This window comes from Octopus sinensis, linkage group LG3, assembly GCF_006345805.1.
Source record: "Octopus sinensis linkage group LG3, ASM634580v1, whole genome shotgun sequence".
Taxonomy (NCBI): domain Eukaryota; kingdom Metazoa; phylum Mollusca; class Cephalopoda; order Octopoda; family Octopodidae; genus Octopus; species Octopus sinensis.
In genome coordinates, this window is record NC_042999.1 from 60,223,852 (window position 1) to 60,251,202 (window position 27,351).

Consider the following 27,351-nt stretch of genomic DNA (forward strand, 5'->3'; position numbering starts at 1 on the left):
CTAGGCCATGTGCCTTCACCGTGGAGTAGGTAATTCACCAGTGTTCTTGCAAAAGATCGAACACCGCTAACGGCATTCAGAGTCCAGGTGTCATTATGTTACGGGTTCGACGAATTGAGACTGTTACCTCCCACAGCATTTCCAGATAGTTGACTCTCAAATCTGACGTCCAACGTTTCAGACTCGAGGTTACGGCAGAAGACAAGTTGCCTCATATGCCGCGTAGGGAAATCAAACTTGAAGCCTGTAGTTGTACAACGAACATCATAGACCACATGGCTATATGCCTATTACGACCATTTACACTCGTTCGTGTTGAACGTGTTAAAAAACCTAGTCAACTTAAAATTAAACTTGAAACTTTTTGATGTATAAAGTGCAACACAAGAAGAAAAATAACCAAAATATCAAATATCAGGAAGCCTAAGCAATTTCTGATAAGCAGTAGTATAATTACCTACTGCTTCTCAGTTGTATTACAGTAGCATATATAGAGCTTCTTGGATGGATTTATTCGTTTTATTATTGAGCAATTGTTGTTATTGTTGCATGTTTTTCATTTAATGCCATTCTGCTATTGTTATTTTAGTCTGGTAGCTGTTATTGTTTTCATGAAAAGTTCATATGATCGTAGTTAGTGTTGACGTAATTTTTCTTCATCGCTATCGTATTTGTGTTTTCACTGTTATTTTTTTTTCCCCACCTGTCAAATGAGTTCTGTAATGCTGCGATAAAAAAATGTTAATCTATCATAGGATGTGTTCTGATTATTCAACTAAGTCATTTGCTGTTGACGTAAGTTATTTAAGATACAATACGACAAACTTCCAAAGAAACCACAAACAATTTGTGTTTTTTTTTTTAAATAGTATCATTTACTTATTTCTTTATTACCCACAAGGGGCTAAACATAGAAGGGGACAAAAGAGGACACAGACATAGGTATTAAGTCGATTACATCGACCCCAGTGCGTAACTGGTACTTCATTTATCGACCCCGAAAGGATGAAAGGCAAAGTCGACCTCGGCCTTTCATCTTCAATTACCGTAGTGAAATTTTGAAGTGGGGCAAAAGTCAACTAACCAACCAACCACCCAACCGATCGATCTGAAAATGCATTTGTTTTAAGGGCTGAAGTGGGTAAACCCTCTAAAGGGGATGTGAGATTTAAAAAGGAGCAGAGATTTGTCATGTTTCAAGTAACATAGTTCCTCAGTTTTAAACATGTCCTGAACACGGAGGAAAGAAGAATTACATGAATGCAATCTCTGTTTGTTAAAGAAGTGGAAAGCGGTGAGTTGGCACAATCATGAATATCGGGGAAAAAAAAAATTCTTGCTGCATTTTTTGTAGATCTTAATGTTCTGAGTTCATATCTCGCAGAGTTCAACTTTTTTTGTATCTCTTCGGTGTCAAAAAAATGGACTACGTAAGTAATGGCGTCGATATAATCAATTAACTTCATTCCCTCAAATTTCTTGGCTATATGCCTAAAGTAGAAACCCTAATTAAGGTGTGGTTTCACATTTTTGAGGATGGAATGGGGGCTTGGTATTTGTTAGTTTAGTAACAGCTGTACTAACAAAACATCTCCGGCGTAACGCAGTGGATTTCTTAATGCTTAGACAATCTCAAGGGTATTATACCAATGTATTTGCGTCCCGAATCCCAGCAGAATTTGTTTAATTACCAGTTACTTTGCCTCTACACTTAATATTCTTTTCTACTCAAGGCACGAAATTTAGGGGGAGGGTGCCAGTCGATTAGATCGAACCCAATAGGCAATTAGTACTTAGTTTATCGATCCCGAAAGGATGAAAGGCAAAGTCGACCTCGGCGGAATTTGAACTCATAAATACTGAACCCAGACAGACGAAATACCTATTTCTTTACTACCTACAAACGGTTACAAACAGAGGGGACAAACAAGGACAGACAAATGGATTAAGTCCATTATATCGACCCCAGTGCGTAACTGGTACTTATTTAATCGACCCCGAAAGAATGAAAGGCAAAGTCGCCCTCGACGGAATTTGAACTCAGAACGTAACGGCAGACGAAATACGGCTACGCATTTCGCCCGGCGTCCTAACGTTTCTGCTGGCTCGCCGCCTTTCTCTATACTTAATATTGCAAATATTTGAGGCGGTAAACTGGCAAGAAAGTTACAGGCTAGGTATAACGCTTAGCGGCATTTAATCCGTCCTTCTGACTTCAAAACCCACCGAAGTTTACTTTGCCCTTCATACGTTCGGGTTCGATAAAATAAGTACCAGTTGAACACTGGGGTCCGTAAATTGGGTAGCAATCAAGCGCCGGGCTTGATGTAATTGACTTCTTTCTCGAACGTGCTGACCTTCTGCCAAAATTTGCAATCAATATCCAAGTATTTATTATTTATTTTAATTAAAAGGCGATGAGTTGGCAGAATCATGTGTCGAGAAAAGGCTTAGTGGCGTTTCTTTCGGTTCTGAGTTAAAATTCCACCCAGATGGACTTGATCTTTGATCCTTTTTTGGTCGATGAGGTAAATACCAGTTGACTATTGTGGTCGACGCAATCGACTCACCCATCACCCTAAAATTGCTGGCCTTGTATCAAAATTTCAGATCATTATTTCTAACTAAGGAATACCGTTACAAATCGCTAGAGAAAAAATACTCGGATCTTTTCCTTTTCATGGGCAGTTCGATTAATTAATTTTCTTTAACTAAACACTTTGAAACTTCGTATACCGGTAGAATGTGTCATATAGAACATCTTTTACTTTTAGCGTTGTTGAGAAAAAGTTTGTATTTTCGGAGATATTTCGTGTTAATGTTGTCGTATTTCGAGGCACATGTGAAATTTTTCTCCTTGCTGGAATGTGATATTTTTCTCCTTCCTGGAATGTGAATTCCAAGTTAGGTATGGACATGTACCACAATTATGTCGTCTATATTTTTTTAGCTGTTGGTATCGTATGTGTTGAGTAGTTTTTGCATTTGTTAGGAGCCACTTGAGTTATTTGGGTTGTCTTTTGCATTTGAGTATGTATTCAGAATGTTGTTTATTTTCGGGTCTTGAGTGAGCAGAGGGAGATTTTGTATAATTATGTTGTATGCTTCATTGTTTCTGGGGTTGTGGGTTGAGATGTATGGGAGTGATTGAAAGTGAGGTGTAGTGTTTTGTTTTGTTGTCCTTAATGTGTCTGCGTTCAATATTTTAACACGTTTCACTCCACGGTCCGTAAGTCCGGGTGGATATTGACGTTCTTGCTAGATTGAATGGGATATTTATCTTAGTGTGTTTAAAATGGCATGAGCTGAAAAGAAGATACTGTTTTGTGTCTGTTGGTTTGTGGTAGATGTCAGTTGCAATCTGGTTGTTGGATTTTTAATAATCAAAATGTCCAGAAATGGAAGCTGTTCATTGCTATATTCCATTGTAAACTGAATATTGGAGTTTATATTGTTCAGTGTAGATTTGAAGTCCAGACGTTTGTCATAGGTTTAATTCCAGATGATAGAACAATCGTATCGTCTAGGTACCTTTTCCAGTTTTCTCTTATATACTGGTGGAATAGGGGTCCAAATTTTTGGAGCAAAAATCCATATAGAATAGATTCAAAGAAATCCATTCGCAAGGACAGGCGCTGCTTTTGTTCCCATCGCAATACTGTGCTTTTAGCGTTAGTATGTTTCATCGAATAGGAAGTAATTATTTTGTAGGATGAACTTCAGAGATTCAATGACAAAAACATGGCTTATGCGGTCCGGGAGAACTTAGGGGTATTTTTCTAACCAAAATTTTATTGCCTCTATTCCGTAGTTATGTGGAATGTTGGTGTAGAGGTTGATGACATCGAAGGAGACTAATAGTGCTTCTTCGTTGGTGGTTTTTGGTAGATACTCTAGCATGTTCAGATCGTCTGTAATGAAACTCTTAATGTATCTGAGGAAAGGTTCCAATAGCATGTCCAAAAAATTGCTCAGGTAGTGTGTTTCACAGGCTGGGCCCACTACAATCGGCCTTAATTTTAAGTCTTCTCGTGTTGGGATATTTATGTATAGACCTGGATTTGATTCACAGGCATTGGTAATTATTTGACTCATGTGGATTTTGGTGAGGCCATAGAAAAGGCTTGGTTTGCATTTAAAGTTTGTGATATAGTCTTTTTCAGTGAGGACTTTTCCATGTTTGAGTATTAAAGTTGCAAGATTTTTTAATGTTTTTTGCTGTCTATAATTTGCAACTTTTTCATAAAAGGAGTCATTTTCTAGTATGGACAATGCTAGGTTTTTACAGTATTCTGTGTCCATCAGGACTACAACGCTACCTTTGCTTCTTTGATTGTCAGGTCTTTGTCGATTTTTAGTTGCAGTAGGTGCTTCTATTGTGGGTTGTTGAAGTTTGGTAAAATTTTCCGTTTATAGAGAGTGGGGGGGGGGAAATTCTAGATAAGTTGCAGACATCGTCTAGTGTTTTATTCCTTACTTTGGGTGGTAGATAATTACTTTTCTTTTTCACATCGTTGTCGTAGTTGGTTAGTGCTTCTGTTAATTGACCTGTTCTCTGACAAAATTCCGTGATGCATCTCATAAATAGAAATTAAATTAAAAAGTAAAATATAACTGCCTCCCTGGGCCAAGTAGTTGTGTCAAACTAGTGGGTGGATTAAGTCTACCATCGCAGAAGACAAGCCTGTTATAGACTCAGTTTCGATTCTTGGTAGCACCCGCTTCCTTTATTTCAATAATGCATTCCTAACATGAAATTCGCAGAGCCGTATGCAATGTTGGACCGAAACTCCTGTAGTATTTATTCTTTCTGCGATCTGCTTTCAAATCCCACCGTGGGCAAATTTGTCTTTGATTGTTTCGAGATCGATAAAAGGTATCAGGGCGGTGGATTGACAGAGCTGTTACAGGCTCTAGTAAGATACCCTGCGGAAATTACGGTTGGTGTTTGTTTGTTGAGTGAAGTGGTCTTGGTCCCAGAGCTCGTAAGATCGCACCTCTGTAGTGGGAGAAGTCCGAAACGTGGTCATTTGCTATTCGTAAAACCCGTAGAAGAGAAAGCAGGTCAACCCCCGATACCAAGAGCATCGATGGATGGATGAATGCGCATCCAGACTCAGCGGTTGCGTAGGAAGTCGGCGACAAGAAACAGGAAGAAAGAGTGAGAGAAAGTTGGAGCGAAAGAGTACAACAGGGGTCGCCACTACCTCCTGCTGGAGCCTCGCGGAGCTTTAGGTGTTTTCGCTCAATAAACAAACACAACGCCCGGTCTGGGAATCGAAACTGCGATCCTCCGACCGCGAGCCCGCTGCTCTAACCATTGGGCCATTGCGTCTCCACTTGTGGTTGGTGTTGGTCTTGGCGTTTCGACAGCGACGTCATTGGTGCCATTTCTTTGGATAAACATCGTTGGCGTAGAAAAGCGTGACTTACATGCACAAGCAAATGCAAGTCTTTATGAAAACATGTTGCTCAGGTCTGCGTTTATATGTACAGGGGTTTGGTCATCCTCGATTGACGAAGATCCCTATATGTATGTGTGTGTCTGTCTGTCTCTGTATGTCTGTCTGTCTGTCTGTCTTCATGACTATCTGTCTGTCTGACTATCTATCTGACCGTCTGTCTGTCTGACTATCTATCTGACCGTCTGTCTGTCTGACTATCTATCTGACCGTCTGTCTGTCTGACTATCTATCTGACCGTCCGTCTGTCTGACTATCTATCTGACCGTCCGTCGGTCTGACTATCTATCTGACCGTCCGTCGGTCTGACTATCTATCTGACCGTCCGTCGGTCTGACTATCTATCTGACCGTCCGTCGGTCTGACTATCTATCTGACCGTCCGTCTGTCTGACTATATATCTGACCGTCCGTCTGTCTGACTATATATCTGACCGTCTGTCTGTCTGACTATATATCTGACCGTCTGTCTGTCTGACTATATATCTGACCGTCTGTCTGTCTGTCTGTCTGTCTGTCTGTGTCTCTCTCTGTCTCTCTGTCTCTCTGTCTCTCTCTGTCTCTCTCTGTCTCTCTCTCTGTCTCTCTCTCTGTCTCTCTCTCTCTCTCTCTGTCTCTCTCTCTGTCTCTCTCTCTCTCTCTCTGTCTCTCTCTCTCTCTTCTCTCTCTCTCTCTCTCTCTCTCTCTATTTATTTATCTATTTGTATCCATATATGAGAAAGCATAAAGGTTACAACAATCATTCTGTTTTCATATATTAGCAAATGTCAACTATCGCTATCCATTAACAATATTACACATATACGTGTGTGTGTGTGTGTGTGTGTAGCCTTATACCCTTTACAGGTATGGCATACAACTATACATTTCCGGAGGAGTGAAAGGCGATTCCACTAACCTCATTACTTTATTGGTAGCTTAATTCTTCTACTCTGTTCTATGACGGCTGAAAGTCGAAAGGAAGTCTGGTGGAAGATGGACGCAAAGAGACGCAACGAAATACCACGTGGTATGGTGTCCTTCACTTCTGCCTATTCTAACAGTTTACCTGTTTCCTTAATTTTCATCGTCGTAGAAAATATAGAGAAGTAATGGCACTGGGTATTATGAGGGTAAAGGAAATCATCATCATCATCATCATCATCATCATCATCATCAGAAGCAGTAGCAGCTATAGCACCACTACCACCACCGCCATCATCACCATCATCACGACGACGACGACCACGACCACCACCACCATCGTCATCACGACCCCACCCCGCCCCATCATCATCATCATCATCGCCACCACCAACACCACCACCGTCGTCATCACCGCCACCACCACCGTCGTCATCACGCCCACCCAACGCCACCCCATCATCATCATCGCCACCACCACCACCACCACCAGTAGCAGCAGCAGCATCAGAGTATCTTCTTCATACGATGTTAATGTATATAGTCACTTGTTTATCATTTTTATCGTTTCCGTTTGAGTTCGCAATTTACTGCAGTGTGCGTGCGTGTGTGTATGCATGCATGCATGCTTGTATGTATGTGTGTATGTATGTATCTATCTATCTATCTATCTATCTATCTATCTATCATCGTGCTCAGCTTACGACTGACTATTAACGTCAATCCAGGCACTGACGAGATGAGGCCATATGGTGATTATATTAAACGTATCTCAGGTGATTTTGGGCTGTTTCCGTATCTAAACAATTTAGATACGGGATAATTCGAGGTAATTAGTAATGTTTGAAGTACACCAAATGAATCCAGTGCAAAGCTCATCTTGGAAAACTAAACAAAAACAACAAAAAATTGCCCTGCTTCGTACATACGTAAGTAGATGCATACAAAAAAATGAAAGACATGCATGTGTATGAGTGTATGCGAATTTAATCGTAATTATACATACACATACATATATATGTGTGTGTGTGTGTATATATATATATATATATATATATATGTATATAGCGTGTGAATGATATATGATGTATATAGTGTGTAAATAATATATATGCACACTCACACATGCTTTTACTCTTTTACTTGTTTCGGGCTTTTGGCTGTGGCCATGCAGGAGCACCGCCTTTTAGTCGAGCAAATCGCCCCCAGGACTTATTCTTTGTAAGCCTAGTACTTATTCTATCGGACTCTATTGCCGAACCGCTAAGCTACGGGGACGTAAACACACCAGCATCGGTTGTCAAGTGATGTTGGAGGGACAAACACAGACACACAAACATACATACATATATTTACATATATATACATATATACAACGGGCTTCCTTCAGTTTGCGTCTACCAAATCCTCTCACAAGTTTTTGGTCGGCTCGAGGCCATAGTAGAAGACAGTTGCCCAAGTTGCCATGCAGTGTGAATGAACCCGGAACTATGTTGTTTTTAAGCAAGCTACTTACTACACAGCTCACAAACTTGAAGGTATATGCCTAAGTGAGGTTGTGAATAGGACTTCCGGACTGAGCTGCCTGTTGTTTTTCTTGAGAAAGACACTTTATTACCTGCTGCTCCAGTTCACTCAGGAGTAGAAATCTGCTGCAATGTCATCACTGGTGCCTAGCTGTATCGGCCCCTTTGCCTTTCCCTTGGATAACATTGGTGATGTGGAGAGGGCTAGCTGGCATGCATGCGCGACCGCCGGTCTTCCATAAGCAACATTGCTCGGATTGAGAGTCGAAGGGGAATTTCTAGGTGTAATCGGTTGCTCATCCGTGAACGAAGGTGATCTTTACTCTCTACCTTTTTAAATTATATGTACGCTCGTGTATGCATACATATATACATACATACATACATAATACATACATGCATACATGCATACATGCATACATACATACATATAATATAATATAATATAATATAATATAATATACATATTTGTACATACCTACATATATATATATATGCATATATGGGTACATGATATCAAAAAACGTTGAACACAATGGGAAACGAAGACATAATAACAAAAACATAGAAACGAGACATGCAACAAAAATAATATTCCCCATCTTCATATATATATACATGCATACGCACACATATATAAACTCAGACACATGTACACATATGATTAAAAGTATCAAATTAGTCTCAATATAATAATGTAACTTTATCTAAACTTAGTTTCGTATTTTCCATAGCATGTTGACATTAATGGCTAAAGATAGCCACCCGGTCTCTCTTTTATTACTTTAAGAAAAATATATCTAGATTTGATAATGTTCTCCGAGTTGTCTTATGTCGAGAAAGAAAGAGGCAGAAACACAAAACGTCGTGATGATCACGGTGGGAAGTACTTTTATCATAGGTTTTCTCTATCAGAGCTGTCAACAACAATAATAACAATCTCACGACTATAACAGGATTATATGTTATCGATATGGAAGTAAGTGATGCATTGGTTTGACTGTTATGCTCGCATCCAACTTGTTGGAAGTTCGATTCGTGTGTCATACAACCAAGCATTAAACTTCAGTCAACTGCAACCGAATATCAGTCGGGTGCTGGTTCAGTTCAGTCTCACCCAGTTGTTACATCCTTGACGGTCTGCCGAGTCAGGAGTGGAAGTGCCACGTGGGTATTAATCGCACAAATTACATTTAGTGTATACCTCGTGGAGCTTTAGGTGTTTTCACTCAATAAATACACACACAACGCTCGGTCTAGGAATCGAAACCACGATCCTATGACAGCGAGTCCGCTGCCCATCCACTGAGCTATTGCGTCTCCACGTGGCATACATACATACATACATACATACATACACACACAGACACACATAGATGTAGATATATATAGGCATATGTATTATATATATGTATATATGTGTGTGTGTCTATATATATATGTATATGTGTGTGTGTGTGTATATATATATGTATATATATGTGTGTGTGTGTATGTATGTATGCATATATATATGTGTGTGTGTATCTGTCTATCTATATATATATATGTATATCTACATGTATCTATATATGCATATATGTATATACGGATATATAGATATATATGTATGTATATGTAATCATTATCTGTGTTTGTGTATATATATATATATATATATATATATATATATATATATAAAATTATGTATGTATAATTATGTATGTATACATAATATGAATGTATTAGTGGTACGTGTGTTTGTGCTTACGTCCCCACCGTAGCTTAGCGGTTCAGCACTAGACTGGATAGTGTAAGTAGTACCCCAAATAAATATAGACGCAGGAGTGGCTGTGTGGCAAGAAGCTTACTTCCCAACCTCATGATTCCGGGTTCAGTCCCACTGCGTGGTACCTTGATCAAGTGTTTTCTACTTTAGCCTCGGGCCGACCAAAGCCTTGTGAGTGGATTTTGTAGACGGAAACTGAAAGAAACCCGTCGTATATGTATGTATATGTGAGTCTGTGTTTGTCCCCACCACATCGCTTGCCAACCAATGTCGGTGTGTTTACGTCACCGTAAATTAGCGGTTCGGCAAAAGAGACCGATGGAATAAGTACTGGGCTTACAAAGAACAACTCCTAGGGTCGATTAGTTCGACTAAAGGCCGCACTCCCGCATGGCCGCGGTCAAATGACTGAATCAAGTAAAAGGTATGTCCTGGGTCGATTCGATCGATAAAAATTCTTCAAGGCGGTGACCCAGTATGGCCGCAGTCTACCGCCTGAAACAATTAATAAATGAAAAGAGAAATAAAACCTGAAATAATCATTAACGAACGTTGCGTAATTTGATACAAATCTCTAATGTGAATCACGTTTTGCAAGGTAAAGAATGTGCGAATCTGCTCAATCTTTAAAGTCAGGTCAGCTGTGTTTTTTTAATCTAATTTAAATGACACCGGAAATTGCTGTTCTTATCACTCTTTTATCTCTGAGATTACTATCTAAGGTACACACCTGTTTAACGTAATGCATTAGCAGCATTGCTTAGTTACCATTTTGAAGGTTTTGCTGACTTGTAAACACTGCAGATTCTTATATTATAAAGTAGCGGCAAAAGACAGCAGAAACAGGTTCGCGCGCACGCACGCATACACACACACACACACGTACGCACGTATATATCGTTGATCTTTTATTTATTTGACTAAGGCCATGCTGGGGCACCGCCTTGAAGAATCTTTAGTCGAAAGATCGACTTCCATTATTATTGTATTCAAAACCTGGCCCTTTTTTATCCCTTTTTTGCTGAACCGCTAAGTTACGATGATGTAAAAACTCCGACACCGGTTGTCAAGCGGTGATGGGGAACAAATAAACACACACACACACGCACACACACGCGCGATGGGTTGCTTTCAGTTTCTGTTCACACGGCTTTGGTCGACCCGAAGCTTTAGTGAAAGACACTTGCCAAAGTTGCCATGCAGTGGGACAGAACCCGAAACCATAGGGTTGGGAAGCAAGACTCTTACCGAACAGCCACGCGGTCACACATACGTAGAGTATGTGTTTTGTTAATACGCCAAATTTGCAACAGGACAGCCTCCAGAGATATTTCGGGCTCGATGCCGAGTGTTGAACATCTAGATGTCAAAGACGAGGCCAAGCACCTCCCGTCTCCTTGGAATCATCGAGAATGGTAGATACCAATATTTCTCCATGATTGTGGTCTGCCAATACATTGTACTCGGATCATTTCAAAACGAAGTGAATCACTGGTCTGTGTCTTGTATGCAAATAGAGTGAAGTCTATTTCATGAAGTACTGCGGCGAGGCGCATGTAGTAGGAAATAGAATTACAAATTACAAACAGGTCTTACTCCTTTACTAGTTTCAGTCATTTAACTGCGACCATGCTGGAGCACCGCCTTTAGTCGAGGAACTTTGTAAGCCGAGTACTTATTCTATCGGTCTCTTTTGTCGAACCGCTAAGTTACGGGGACGTAAACACACCAGCATCGGTTGTCAGGCGATGTTGGGGGGACAAACAAGGACACACAAGCTCACACATATATACATATATACGACGGGATTCTCTTAGTTTCCGTCAACCAAATCCACTCACAAGGCTTTGGTCGGCTCGAGGCTATAGTAGAAGAAACTTGACCAAGCTTCCACGTAGTGGGACTGAACCCAGAACCATGTGGCTGGTAAGCAAGCTACTTGCCACACAGCCACTTCTGCGTCTAGTAACGTAAACATTATCGGTCGCATATACAAGGATTATGTGTTTTTTTTTTATACACCAAACCTGCTACGGCATAGCGTCTGGGATAGTTCCCTACAGGATGCCGAATGCTAAACAACACCTGAATGTCACAGACCAGGTGAAAGAACTCACCTCAGAATTATCGAGAACGGTAGTTACTGATATTGCTTATATCGTGACCAGTAGCGCAGCTAGGGGTGAGGTGGGGGCGATCCACCGCGTGCAGCACTTTTCATCCTGTTGTAGGCTATTACTGTAGGTAATATGTGCTTTTTGTGGGGTCCAGAGGTTGCTATGTCGTGAGACATCAGCATAAATGTTTGCAGCAAAACCAGTTCATTTTTATCCAGAAAAGATTATCGGGTCATCCCATAAGTTCTGTCCGAATTTTGAAAAAAGAAAACAAGTGATAAAATGTTATATTTAATTGAAATTTCATCATCAATGTACTTTCCCTGATTATCTATGACTTCCTTCCATCTATTTACATGCTTTTTAATCCCATCAATGTAAAACGCTTTTCGTTTCAAAACGAAGAACTCTGAAATGTCAGTTTCGACTTCCTCCTGGCTTGCCAAAGTTATGTCCCCCAAATGATTCTGTAAACTACGAAACAAATGGTAGTCTGAAGGAGCAAGGTCGAGAGAATAAGATGAATGAGGAATTTTTTCCCAACCAAGCTCTTCGATCTTCTGTGATGTGGTCTTTGCAGTGTAGGGTCGCGCATTTTCCTGATGAAATATCATTCATTTTCGATTCAATAAAGCGGGTCTGTTTTTCTTCAAAGTTTGGTTCAAACGCTCTAATTGCTGACAGTAGACTTGAGCATTGATTGCTGCATTAGGTGGTAACAATTCAAAGTGAATTACCTCTTTGCAATCCCACCAGATAGAGATAAGAACCTTTTCCCCATGAAGTTCCGTTCTCGGCTGTGGTTGAGCTTTTCCCCTTTTACCAAGCCACTGTTTACGACGTTTAATATTTCGATAGAAGATCCATTTTTCGTCAGCAGTCACAAGTCTATCCAAAAAGGGTGAAATGAGTTCGCGAGAATGGAGAGAAGAGCAGATGTCAACTCGGGATTTGCGGTTGCTTTGGGACAATTCATGAGGCACTCATTTTCCAAGTTTAGGAGCCTTTCCAAGTTGTTGAAGATGACGATGAACAGTTGTATGGTTTGAACTAAGCTTTATTGCCAATTCTCCTACTGATAATGCAGGATTTTCTTCAAATAATGCCTCAAGGAGCTTATCATCATACTTAACTGGATGTCTTGTTCGATCTTCATGTTCAAGGCTGAAATCTCCAGTTTTGAATTTTGCAAACCTTCTTCTGTAAGTTCTTTCATTCAAGCATTCTTTCCCATAAACTGAGTGTATGTTTCGAGTCTCTTCGGCTGCAGAGTTTCCTTTTTGTACCCATAAAGCATTATGTGCCTCAAATGCTCCTTGGATATTTCCATGTTAGAAAGGGTTTTAATCAAAGAAAATTTTATTCCGTTATTCTGTAAAATAACGTTTAATTAGTTTAAATGTACACAAATGGATACAAAATAATTTTTAATTCCACAAGACATTCTAAAATACTATTAAATTTCATTCAATTTTAAAGAAGGTAAAATCGGACAGAACTTATGGGATGACCTGATATATGTTCTTGTTTCATTCTTTGAATCCTTTTCACCAACCAAGTGCATCTCATATAGAGCAACAATATCCATATTATATCTCAATGATTCCTTAGCCATTATTAAATTTTACCTGGATCTTTTCGGTTTGAACGGCAGTTTTTTCTAGCGGTGTCATATGAAATTGTCACCCATAATTATGACCCTGGTATCGATCTATTGCATTTCAATCTGTTTTAGGGTTAGGGGTGGGGGAAGGGTATATTTTTTCTTCAGAAATGTAAATAAACCCAATCTGTTACTTGAACGAGGGACATATTCATATGGCACAGAATGTTTTCACCTCAATAGACGTCATTGATTGGTTGAAATTGCAGAAATTGAAAAAAAAACCCAACAAATATCTTACAATCTATAGAATTTTCTCAATAAAGCCAAGAGAAAAAGATGTTTTATAAACACATTCTACCAGTGTACTAAGTTTAAAAGTGTTTAATTACGTGAAAATTATTTTAAAAAACTGCCGTTCAAACCGAAAAGATCCGTTTACCTTTCTGATCTCATCTTTGCATCCACAACTGTCCTAATGTTTTCTATTTATTGGCCCTATAAGTAAATACTTGTTAGGTGCGTCAAAATGACCAACGTAGATTGTATTGCAGGTAATTTGGGAGTCACCTTTTCTCGACACGTACAATTGTTGTTGATAAGCAAACCGGCACTTTATCTAAACAACTTCATAATCACATCTGTTGCTGTCATAAAAAACCAAAAGAGCAATGTTACTTCTGCGTATGTTGTCATTTGAACTTCACTACACTAATAAAAGAAGAAAAAAAAATTAAATAAAAGAAGCGTAGAATCTACTGAAACTCTAATAAAATCTTTTAACGACAAACAATTTTGCGGTAAATGTGCAATTCTTGAACTGCTTGATGTGGATAGATAGATAAATAGATTGACAGAGAAAAGATATAAAATAAACTGAATGCTGAAATGTTATTTTCTTGTCACTCACAAAAATATATATCTAAAATTTCTATCGGCTCAATAATTTCTCTTTCTCTCTATCTGTTTGTATCTCTATCGCTCTTTCCCTCTCTCTTTCTGTCTCTCTGCCTCTCTGCCTCTCTCTCTTTCCCTTTCTCTCTCTCATCTTTTTCTCTTCTCGTAACTTCAAGAAACTTTTTAATCTTGTAATTCCATCTTTGAAGTCCTTATCGGTTCTCATTTTCTCTTTCCCTTTACCTCACCATTCCACTAACAACGATACTAATATCTCTCTTCTCTCTCTCTCTCTCTCTCTCTCTCTCTCTCTCTCTTTATCTGCTCTCACTCTTAATATAACTGCCTCCTCTCTCTATCAATATGTATGTCTTTCACCTCGCCATAACAACATCATCCCTTCTGTGGAACATTGTATTTCGAACTCCCTTTCTCCACACATCTCCATTCAACTAACATTTTAACTAAGTAACAACTATTATTTTCTCCTTACCTCAGGATGTTAACACTTCTCTTTCCCTCTTTTTCTGCGTCTATTCTATTACATCAACCCCAGTGCTCAACTGGTACTTATTTCATCGACATCGATAGGTTGCAAAGCAAAGTCGACCTCGGGTTAATTTGAACAGAGAACGTAAAGATGGACGAAATGCCGCTAACTATTTTGCCCGGCGTGCTCACGATTCTGCCTCTTCACCGCCTTAATAACAATAATAATAATAATAATATGGAGCAGATAAAAAGCACAAAAAAAATAATCTGTAGATTAGTAGGGAAAAGGAAAGGGAGAACACAATGCAACCACTGGTATGGCCCCACCATCATAGGCCAAGAGATCACAGACACACTAGGGAATATCAGCAGCTGGAAAACTCCAGGGATAGACAGGGTCCCAAACTTCTGGTTGAAACACCTCAATAGTACCCATAATCATTTAGTGGTAGCATTTAATCTATTGATAAGTGAATCACACACTAATACTACTAACGATAATAATAATAATAAATATAATAATAATAAGAAGAAGAATGACGATGTTGATGAATGGTTGCAATTTAAAAGAAATCTTAAATGACGATCGAATATTGATTGGATGATGCTCATCCTCTTTTATGGTGTTATTTTTATATACATAGAGATATACAATGTTACAATAAAAGACTAATTGCGGTTTATATTATTTTCACTGATATCTGAATCTTACTTGCATAAACTCGTATATGCTAACGAAATCATATCATCTTTCGCAAAACATCCGAGGGCACAGGGTTCTGGAAATGTTTCTATCTGCAAAAACACCATTAACTTTTTGTTTTCATTGCAAAGATATATGTTCACATTTCGTGTATATATATATATATATATATATATATATATGTATGTATGTATATCTGTGTGTATGTATGTGTTCGTGTGTGTGTGTGTACATCTGAAAGATTCGGTTGATGGCAACTGAACAAGCATAGAAAAATTGGCAAAATACGACTGCTAAATATCTAACTTACTCAACTGGATAATTCATTGATATGAAAGTTCTTCTATCCTCTCTCGATATCCAGAAATGCTTGATATAGTTTATTAGAAAATATTGCCAGAAATAAAGAGAAGAAAAAGAGGAAAACAGTACGAACTCAAAATATTAAACAAAAATAAAAGACTAAAACAACGATATACATATGTGCGTATGTGCATGAATTTTTGTATATATATATATATATATATATATATATATGTATGCATGTGTGTGTGCGTGTGTGTTTTCATATACCATGCGTTTCCATCGTATGTATCTGCATATATATAGGCACACACATTGTGTGTGTATATATATATATATATATATATATATATATATATATATATATATATATATATATGAAATAAAAAAACCAAGGCTGAGTAGATTTTAGAACAATTATAGATAGGTCTTACAGCTGTTTCCAGGATATTTGATATATCCCTTAATCGGAGACAGTGTGAGAGGATAGTTATGTAATACTTAATATACATATATATATATACAACTTTTTTTTTAGAGATTTCTGTCGGCCCTTTTTCGAGTAGCGTGCGTACTGGGTAAAAAAATTATATGGTAAATGGACAATATGTCCAATTTTCGGCATATTTGGCATTAGAAATGTTTTCGTTTGCCCTTATTGATAAGTTGTTTATAATTTAACCTTCAAAGGTATTTTTTAATATGCTGGCCATTGATAGAATTTTTTTTCGAAAAAATGTTATCCTACATTAGATATATATATATATATATATATATATATATATATATATATATATATATATAAGAGAGACAGAGAGAGAGAGAGAACACGTGACCGAACAGACTATCAGATGCTGTTACACACATCACTGGTCACGCGACCTCGCTGGCTAGTCGAGCAGGCCAACATTTCCCACTGATCGAAATGGAGACCGGTGCAACGTGAAACAAACAGAAGGAGGATGGAAATGAAGGACACTTGAATTAATTATTCAGACGGAAGAGGGTCAACTAGAGAACTTGGCAAAGACGGTGACGTTGGGGGAAATCGTGCTGAGGGTGTGGGTAGAGGGTAGAGTACCACGTTGTTCTAAATGTGGCTAAAAGGGCCACATTAGAGCATACTGTCCTCTACAGAGAGCAACAGCTGAGGATACAGTTGTGGAGAGAGAAGAGAAAAGAGAGAGAGAAAAAATAGACAGAGGAAACGAGAAAAAGGAGGAAGAATGGAAAGTTACAGAGAGCAGAAGGAGAAAGAGGAAAAACAGAAAAAACATTGAGTATGTTGTGGTACCCCAGTCCAACCCAATCCCACCCCAGACCCATCCTCCCCATACAGACACCAAATCAACCCACCCCATCTCCCCACAAGAAAAAAAGAAAAAGGACACCACACAATTTAGAAGACTCCCCTCTCCTGGTGAAAAAGGTTACGAATGCATGGCGGAGAGAATGATGTCACTAAGTGATAGAGAAAGGGGAAAAAGGATTGGACTGAAGGAGATAAAGAAGTTAGGACCCAGAGGCAGCGAGGGGAGTTATTCAGTGTGGGGTGAGTAGCACACGCTTCATAATATCATTTGCAGATATCATTCATATTCTCATATTTTAATTTGTTCTTGTTAATTTCCAGGTATCATGCATTATATCATATTTTATTTTTATATTTTTAATTGTTATACGTCCCCACATGTGTTGTAGTGTCCCTCTCTGTGTAATACCTTTATGGCAAAATCATTGAAATAAAGTAGTTTGCTTACCAACCACATGGTTCCGGGTTCAGTCCCATTACGTGGCACCTTGGGCAAGTGTCTTCTACTATAGCCTCGGGCCGACCAAAGCTTTGTGAGCGGATTTGGTAGACGGAAACTGAAAGAAGCCCGTCGTATATATATGTATTTATTTATTTAACTCTTTATGTGTGTATGTATGGAATACAGTTGTAGGACGTTAAAGGATGGTGCCATCCTCGTAGGCGTCTGTTTAATCCAGGTCGACCTGGATTGGACAGTTTTATGACCAAAGGTATTCTAATCTGGACTACTTAGATTTATTTTCCTCCCAAACGCATTATTTTATGCCTGACTACATCTTCCTGCGTGTCTTTCTCTAATTATAATGCTAAGACATGATTTGTTTGTTATTTCTAGCAGCTCTAGGTACTACTTAGAATCTTCCTTGTGCGCCTTGACATCTGGACAATGTCAATTGTGTCGGTAATGTTGACACAAGCCATTATAGTGGGAAACGCAACGACAAAGGACTCTATTGTCTCTATGGTGAAATTGATTGCATTGGCGTTGTGTAGCATGTTTTGGTGTCGTTAACGTACAGGAAGATGAAACCGAGAGTCATTATAGAACTTGTAATGTGTGCGCGCGTGTGTGTATGTGTGTGTGTGTGTGTGCGTATGTGAACGAAAGGAGAGAAGATTACGAAGTACTAAATGTCATCGGGTTTATTTAGTAAATTTCTGTGAGATATATGGTATCACCCCAGTTCTATTTACAGGAAGGAACGGCTATCGAAAACAAGTATTATGTTTATCGCTTCTCCAGAAATGTGCTTATATAGGCGCAGGCATGGCTGTGTGGTAAATAGCTTGCTTAACAACCACATAGTTCCGGGTTCAGTCCCACTGCATAGCACCTTGGGCAAGTGTCTTCTACTATAACTTCGGGCCGACGAAAGCTTTGTGAGTGGATTTGGTAAACGGAAACTGAAAGAAGCCCATTGTATATATGTGTGTGTGTGTTTGTGTGTGTTTGTGTGTCTGTGTTTGCCCCCTCCCCCTAACATCGCTTGACAACCGATGCTGGCGTGTTTACGTCCCCGTACTCTAGCGGTTCGGCAAAAGAGACCGATTAAATAAGTACTAGACTTACAAAGAATAAGTCCTGTAGTCGATTTGCTCTCTCTCTCATACACACGCTTAAATTTCCTATTCTTAAATTAATCTCCTTCATTGACGATGTTTAGACTTTTGTATTTATTATTCCTTTACTGTTTTATTCTTTTATTTGCTTCAGTTATTTGATTGCGGCCATGCTGGAGCACTGCCTTGAATGACCCCAGGACATATTTCTTTAAAGCCTAGTACTTATTCTATCAGTCCCTTTTGCCAAATCGCTTCGTTACGGGGACGTGAACTCAACAACACCGGTGTCAAGCGGTGATGCTGAGGGGCAAATACTGACACACACTCACACATAGATATATACATATATATACGACTGGCTTCTCTCAGTTTTCGTCCACCAAATCTATTCACAAGGCTTTGGTCGGCCCGACACGACAGTAGAAGACAGTTGCTCAAGGTGATATGCAGTGGGACTGAACGCAGGACCATGTGGTCGGGAAGCAAGCTTCTTAGCACAGAGCCGCGATTATATTCTAAATATTTCTGACATAAAATATTCTTTTCTTCTCTCGACACAAGGCCCGAAATTTTGTGGGAGGGGGCCAGTCGATTAGATCGACCCCAGTACGCAACTGGCACTTAATTCATCGACCCCGAAAGGATGAAAGGCAAATCGACCTCGGCGGAATTTGAACTCAGAACGTAAAGACAGACGAAATTCTGCTAAGCATTTCGTCCGGCGTGCTAACGTCTTTGCCAGCTCGCCGCATTATTCCTGCAATAAAATATTAATTTCAATCTTTAGCACAAGGCCATGAATTTCGAGAGAGGGCTAAATTGGCGGAATTTTAAATCGAACTGCATTTAGTCCGGCATGCTAGTGGTTCTGTTTACTCCCCACCTTATTTCTGCAATAAAATGTTGGCTTCAATTTTCTGCACAAGGTCTTTGTGCTAAGTCGATTACATCGACCCCTGCACGCAACTGGTATTTATTTTATCGACTCTAAAATGATGAAGGGCAAAGTCGACCTTACCAGAATATGAACTCAGAAAATGAAGACGGACTAAATGTCGCAAAGCATTTTTGTCCGGCGTGCTAACGATTCTGCTAGCTCGCCACCTTACTTCTTATTACAAATTTTGGCACAAGGCTAGCATTTTGGGGGGATGAGTTAAGTCGATTACATCTATCCAAGAGCTCAATTGGTACTTATTTTATCGACCACGAAAAGATAAAAGGTAAGGCCGACCTTGGCGAAATTTGAAATTAGTGCACGAAGACAAAGAAAATGTCAAACATTTCGCCCGGCGTTCTAACGATTCTGCCAGCTCGCCGCTATGTTTATGCAATGAAACTTTGGCTTTACGTTTTGACACAAGGTCAGCAATTTCGGGCAGGGGTGGCAAGTCGATCACATCAACCTAAGTGTTCAAATGGTACTTATTTTATCGACCCCGAAAGGATGAAAGACAAAGTCGACATCGGCGTAATTTGAACTCAGAACATAAAGACAAACGAAATGCCGTCAAACAATTTTGCTAGGCGTGCTAAGGATTCTGCCAACTCGCCATCCTTATTTCTGCAATGAAATATTGATATTCATATAAGGCATCTAACTGAAAGTGGCATTAGAGCATCGGATCTATTGCCTAGGAGTTATCATTATGACTCTCTGCATTCTGAGTTCCATCTCCGTCAATTTTGCTTGCCATTCTTTCGGGGTCTATTAACAAAATATCAATTTAATACTGATGCTATTTTTTTCTTCCTTCCAATTTTCTCCCTGTCTGTCTGTGTATCTGACGAGTTAGATCAGGAGAGTGTGACACTCCGTGGTGTCTGAATGTGCTCGAAACTCTCCGTCTGTTGCGAAGGCCACTCTGCGATACCATGAAAGACTTTAGGGCCCAAAGTAATAAACAAACGTATTATAGACAAAAATAGTCATAATGAAAACCAGTGACAGATGATGCTGTCTTGGTAGTTGGATAGATTACATTCAAGTGTTATAGAATGTCTAGATAATTAATCCTTCGCCTCTTCTATGGAAATATTTTCCTGGCGTCCATACATCATAAGTTTCTTCAACCACCTGAGCGACTTGAAACTTAAGAAAGGAAATCTTTATATAACTCAGAACAGAACATATAAAGGCTAGCTAAAAGTTCGTAAACAAGTACAGACGTACAGACATTTAGGACAAAATTACGAAAATTCTTCGGACCAGCCAAAGGTTAATAAAAAGAAGAATGAGTAGCAGGAGCACAAAATCTTGGGATATGTACGTATGTGCCTGAGTGAGTGAGTTGCTACGTGTGTGTGTGTGAGAGAGATAGATAGATAGATAAATAGATAGATAGATAAATAGATAGAAAGATAGATAGAGAGAGAGAGAGAAAGAGAGAGAGACAGAGAGAGAGAGAGAGAGAGAATTAATAACAATTATATCAAATAATTACCATTAACGCATTACTTTTCATTTCCGGTTTTGTTTTTCAAGGAATCTATATATTGTTGCCTTAACTAACAGTTTTAATAAACAAGAATTGTATAGTTGGATTTTTTGACAGTTATTTTCTGGTATTCCTACTATCATTGAATTAAATGTTGAGCTCTTTTCCTCTTTTTGCTGAATTGATGAGAAACAAACAGAGGATCAAATTTCAGGTATCACTTGCATTGAATTAGTTGCTGTATGATAATTAAAGTAACTGTTAACCAACAAATGATCAATTATGAATTAACTTTAAATGGATATTTGTTTTCAAATGACAAATTTGTTTTGTTTTGAATGGTATATCTTAAATCAATTCCACGTTCTTTTAATATTATATTACAGATGGGAAATGGTGGAATTGTTTCTGAATGAGATCATAAATCTAATGAACGGTCTAAATGAAGAAATGCAGTCTTGTTGCACTTAAAATTAAGAGAGGGAAAGTATATATTCATAATTGCGTTACTACTGAATTATTCATGACACGAACTAACCGTTTGATTAAAATGTCTCAAATAATATTTTATCAATTAATTTTGTGAAATGTGTAAATTTATGTATTATTTTTTGCATTCGTTTCGCCTTGTATATTTTGGTAAATAGGAAATGTAATCCCAAGAAAGGCACTGATTCACCCGAAGTCATAAAAGTGTTATTAATTGGTTTTTGCTGTCACTTCCATATTATCAAGAACAGAGGAAATAAATGACGGCGGCGAAGGAAATGTTATGGTTTAGTGACGTGGAAGTCTGCTTTTACCATTTCTCTTTTTCTTTAGCGAATATCTCAAATCACAGAAAATAACTTTAAAACCGTTCAAAAGATAAATTTGACGTTTGAGCGAGGAAATGTTTTGAATAATGCATGATAGTTGTTTGAAAAAGGCATAAAGAAATCAAAAAGTAAAAATATCAACGAATTCTCTCAATAGAAAGATAACGTCACGACTTTTTTTTTTGCCTTTTATATATGTATTTTATATTCTCTGAGTAAGTTTGCTTTATCTGAGAAGAAAGAGGATAACATATGGCATTTTAAAAGAATTTCGAACGCAAATAGAGTTGCTGTCAGGAGGTGAATTTATTCCTATATGCTCAGATGATATCAGATTTGAAAGGAAAAGATAAAACAATAAATAAAGTGCTGAAATGTATAGTGTTGAGAATTTAGCCACGATACATTTAAAATGTGATCGAACTGGTTGGCGCTATGGGAAGATGACCGGATTGTGTTTCGTTTATAGAGACTTTCGACTTAGACTTATCTTGATTTGGGCCACTTTGAAGTTTACGCATTCTGCCTTATAAGCAATACATAAAAGTCACTCCCTACCCAGAGAGAATTAACCACAACAAAGACAAATATAGTTATTTATATACATCCTTCCCTAAACATGTAATCTTATATATTTATAAGTATTCTTCTTTACGATTAGGAGCCATGTATCATCTTAAAGGGATCATTCGAAGCTAAGAGAAGGTAATTTTGTGATAAGGTATGTGCAATAAACGACTGTGAATAGGCTACTATTATTCATCCATACACACATGCACGCATGCACGCACGCATGCACGCACGCATACAGAGATATATTATATTATATACATTATTAACATTATTTACATTCGACGGATATTTGTCCTCATCTTGTTTGTTGTTAACACAACGTTTCGGCTGATATGCCCACGGGCATATGGCGTAGTAGTTAAGAGCGCGGGCTACTAACTCCAAGATTCCGAGTTCGATTCCAAGTAGTGACCTGAACACTAACAACAACAACAACAACAACAACAACAATAATAATAATAATAATAACATCGAAAAATACCTTAGGAATGAGAACCGAGGTTCGAAATTTCCCCAAGACACCTGAAGAAGGCTGGAGGGTATATCAGCCGAAACGTTGTGTTAACAACAAACACGAGGGGGACAAATATCCGTCGAATGCAAATAATGTACATAATTCTCATCTCTTAAATATAGAACTGTATTATATTATATTATATCATATTATATTATGATATGCGATATCTTTTCTGTTGAGAGTTTGAGATAAAGGTTCACAATAAGTGGATTAGAGTTTGTATTAATACTTGTGATATTAGTCGGTACTAAAAGTAATAAATTTCCAGGTATAAATCAAGATATTTCATTATTTTCTGCTACTTTTTCTTTATCGAGTTATTGAAACCCTGCGGCAAGTGGGGGAGAGGCTTATGGTCAGTCCCGTAATCTAATTGGTCATCTATTGTTTTGAAAGGCCATGACATTGTTCTGCTTGGTTAATAGATAACCGATAACTTAAACAACAAAGTAGGCAAAAATATATAAATGTATACAAATAAAATACATGTATGTATATTGTTATAATTGTTTTTTTTTTAATAAATAGACATAATATAATGTCTAAAAGTTGATGAATACCACCTCCTGATCCCCTCCATTTTCTTATTGCCGTATAAATTAAGGGCAAAACAACTTTTTACCCTCACCCATTCAGTAGTGTAATTGCCACGCAATAAAAAGCACTTGTGTATTAATAATTGGGTATTCTACCAGCAGTATATTGGATAGATATTATCCCTTAGTTGGTTGGATTCAAAACCTATAACTCTCTTGGAATTATATATATATATATACATACACACATTTATATATACATATGTATATATATATATATACACACACACATTTATATATATATATATATACATACATTTATATATATATGTATACATACATTTATATATATATGTATACATACTTATATATATATATATGTATATATATATATATATATGCATGGGCTCCTAAATTCTGTTCGTCCAAAATCAAATTCAGCAACGTATTTAGATGTCCTTTAAAGCTTGTTGGGAGACCTTAAGTTTAACCTTGATCTGAAGTCCAAGAAATAGTTTTCCTTTTACTATTTTAACTATTTCAATCATTGGCCTACACTCGTGCTGGGACTCAACCTTGTACGGTTTTAGTCGAGCAAATCGATGACAGTACTTCATTTTTGGCCTGGTGCTTATACAAAATGTTTTTTTGACAAAGATCCTAGCTACGTTGATGTAAACAAACCAATACCGGTTGTCAAGCGGCGAGACAATATACACCACGCTCACACACGCATACACTTTCCATCTCCGAAATACCCTCACAAGGCATCAGTTTGCCCGTGGTTACAATAGCAGACAATTTCCAAGGTGATGCACATTGGATTAAACCCGAAACCATACGGTTGGAAAACATGCTTCTTAACCATACAGCGGTTCTTGCACATCTGCTGTGAATTTTAACAACCAAAATTGTTGCTACTATGATTGCTGATAAGATATGTTGATAAGGACATTTTTGAAGAATCTAGCAACCCAACTCGGCACTTTTTTATATTCTACAATCTATGAAGTCTTTGGAACTTGTCTTTCAAAGATTCTATTAATATAACGGCGTAAGTGTTCGCCATGCCGTTTAACTTGTTGACGCTTTGGAGAGATTAAATTCATATCACATACTTTTAAATCTAAGTAGAAGTATGCATTCAAATCACGTTACTTTATTTGCAATTCGTCCTTTACAAAACACGGTATGAAAAGGAATAATGTTGTAAATATATCAAAGAAACTCAACTGCTAAATATGTTTCCCCAAAGTAAAGATAGCATAGTTTAAGAAGTCTTGCGATTTTTTGTTGTTGTTGTATATAAAGAAACGAAAATAATCCGTGGTTGATTCTCTCTGCATTTGCATTTGCAGACCAATGCAAAAGCATAGCAACTATTATCATTTACACCAATCATTCATACATTTGACCAATTTAAAACATAATTTTTATTACTACAAGAAACCACATCTATAATTGGCATTTTAACGATCCGGTTAAATCACGGGTATATATTTTCTTCCCTCCTCTTATAAGCATCAAGAGATAAGAAAAGAAATTCTCACGAGAGGACGGAAAGAAATACCACAAGGCAATTTACCTCAAAATTCTTCAATTTCTGTTACTAAGTAGTAGGTCTTTTGTGCTGTTCATATTGAAAGAGTGCTTAAAGTAAAATATAATTTTCTGTGAGATAATTTTTTGAATGCATTAGTAAAAGTAAAATTTAAATTCAGACATAAAAGCACAATTAAAATTTAATTAATCATATTGTAGACAACTTAATTTGCTGAATATTTTAATTCGTTTTTTATACACCGATTTCTTTTTTATTGCAAACAATTTTATATAAAAAAGAAATAACATTACAACCAGCTTCAGCATAATATTTAGATTTATTTGATAAAATCTCTAGGAAGTAGAGACGTAAAGTATCATTTTTCACGGCCTAAAGAACAACTAATAGACCATTTTGTCTCTTGGTTTTTATGGCATTAAAATTTAAGACGATAAAATATTAGATTATTTATTTTGTATGCAAATAACTTCTCACTTGCATTGATAACCTTCTTTCATTCTGATTTTCTGTTTTTTTTTCTTTTTTTTTTTTCAGTTTGTGAGTAAGAAAGGAATCGAAAGATAAAACTTGCATTAAAGCAATTGAAACAGAAGATCTGATCAATGTATTTGTGACATGAAGATGCATTATTTAATAATTGAGACAGTTGAAAGCATGAGTTGTTTCCCATTTGTACCGAGGGCAGAATGAAATTGTTTGGACGACGACCCACTTACTGAACAGGTCACTTCCTCTCTGACGATATAAAGGATCAATTGTTTAATGCCTTATAATAGCAATTAGTAACAATAGCAAAGGACAGTTTTATTGTAGTTTGAAATCTTTACAATACGAGATAACAGCATTATACTTTTATCTTGCTATCTCAACAACAAGGAGGGGAAAATGAACAAAGACACTGAAAGCAACAACACTAATCTCTAAAATCGTATTTGGATATGTGTATGTAGCATTGCAGATAATGCATTAGCATTACTAATAAGTAAGCTAAATCACTTTGCTACCACGTGACTTCGAGTTCAGTCCCACTGTGTGGCACCTTGGGCAAGAGACTTGCATTATATCTCCCACCGATTAATGCCTTTTGAATGAATCTAGAAAACGGAAACTGCATAAAAACCCGTCGTGTATATATATAAATACACACACACACACATATATATATATATATATATAGGGGGAGAGTAAGAAGAAAAATAAGTAAAATTGGAAATCAAAAAGTAAAGGCTTTTTATGAAAAGTAATGATAGATATATACAATTAGATGAACTGAGGTAGGAATAAAAGTAATAAAATTCATTATTGTGAATTGTGAAAGAGATTTAACAATTCACAATAACGACTTTTATTACTTTTATTCCTACCTCAGTTCATCTAATTGTATATATCTTTCGTTACTTTTCATACTTTTTTGATTTCCAATGTGCATTTTCACTTATTTTTATTCTTACTTTCCCTTTTCTTCTTACATTTCCACGTGTAGTTTCTATTTTCTTTTTGTAACATATTTCTATTATATATATATATATATCTTCTCTCTCTATATAAACGGCAGTTTGTCTGTGCGTGTTTCTGTGTGTCTGTTTTCTCGTACCCTCACCCTGACCACGGCTTTCAACCGATTCTGATGAAACTTGACACACACATAGCCCAATGTCATAATTCAAAACTAACGCAGCGAAAATTTTGAAAAGTTCCCCCAGTTCTGAAAAAAATCGATAAATTCGACATGGGGTCGAGAATAAAAAAAAACAAACCACAGACTGTCTAGGGGACGCAACTCAACCTTTTATTACTCTCAAAAAAAAAATTTACCATCATTTTTTTTCCATTTTTTGGCTATTTTTTGGCTATAACTCTCTAAAAATGCTTTATAGTTATTTCCCTTACAAACCTGAGCAACGCCGGGCGATACTGCTAGTATATATATATATATATATATATATATATATATATACAAATACCAAATTAATAAAAACAGCTGTTTGGAACGTTATACCGCAAAGGAAAACTAAATTTGACTAAGGGTGTGAATAATACCTACGTTGCTAGAAATAGGAGCTAAAATGTTACAAAGCACATAACATATACTCTGATAGTGGCTGCAATCGCCCCGAACACTGAATTGAGAACTCCTTAGACTAACCGGTCAGTTTCAGCTATTTCCGTAGCCATTGATCGTTCGGTGGATTCCTGGCTACCTGGCCTATAAAAGCTATGGCTGATTTAGCAGATCGCAATGTGTATACAAAAA